Raw genomic sequence first — 821 nt, forward strand, 5'->3', positions numbered from 1 at the left:
AGAGAGAGAGAGAGAGAGAGAGAGAGAGAGAGAGAGAGAGAGAGAGAGAGAGAAAGAACTGTCTGGTAGAAAAAGAAAAAAAAACATAAGGAGAGAGGCACTCTGTGTTTCCCCAGCCCAGCTTCTGAAAGTTGCTGCTTTATTATTGTTACAGTTATTACTATATAAAATGAGAACCCAGGAATGGCGACGCCTCTATTTTTTATTTTCTGGCCTCAGTTAATAAGTCCATGCAACCTTCATGAAAGGAAAATATTGAACGTGGCCACACCAGATATAATGTGACTATTTGCGTTTAAGTATAATATAGACACCAACCAGGGCTTCTCAGTTATTAATATTTTTTTAGGTTAAAAAGGCAGCAATAAATCATAAGGAGAATTTTCAAGCAGTAGAAATTTTTTTAAAGAAAATTGCTTGCTATTTAAACAAAATATTTGCTCTTCATCTCAGGAAAATATGGGGATGCTTTTGAACAAGGAGCTATTTTCCTTGTTCCCTGCCTCCTGTAATTAGCCTCATCCTACTTGAAAAACTAGCTGAGCCTTGTGGGATCATAAGAAAATGGGGCTCAGGTTTTCTTTGGCTAAAGAGGCAGCCCTTTGGGTTAGTGGTGGGTGTGCCTCCACAAGAGTGCAGGGATCAGAATTTAAATAAGCATCCAGCGTGATCCTTCTTATGGTTGAAACACACAGTGAACCAGTGCCTGGCACCATTCTGGGTACTGCAGGAAGCAAGTTATGTAGATGCATCCCTAGCTCTAGGAGGTGCCAATGGAAGACTTAGAATACTGATACTAACAAATCTATTTGATGCATGCA

The sequence above is a fragment of the Vombatus ursinus genome, unplaced genomic scaffold (assembly GCF_900497805.2).
Source record: "Vombatus ursinus unplaced genomic scaffold, bare-nosed wombat genome assembly UNPS02015035.1, whole genome shotgun sequence".
NCBI lineage: Eukaryota > Metazoa > Chordata > Mammalia > Diprotodontia > Vombatidae > Vombatus > Vombatus ursinus.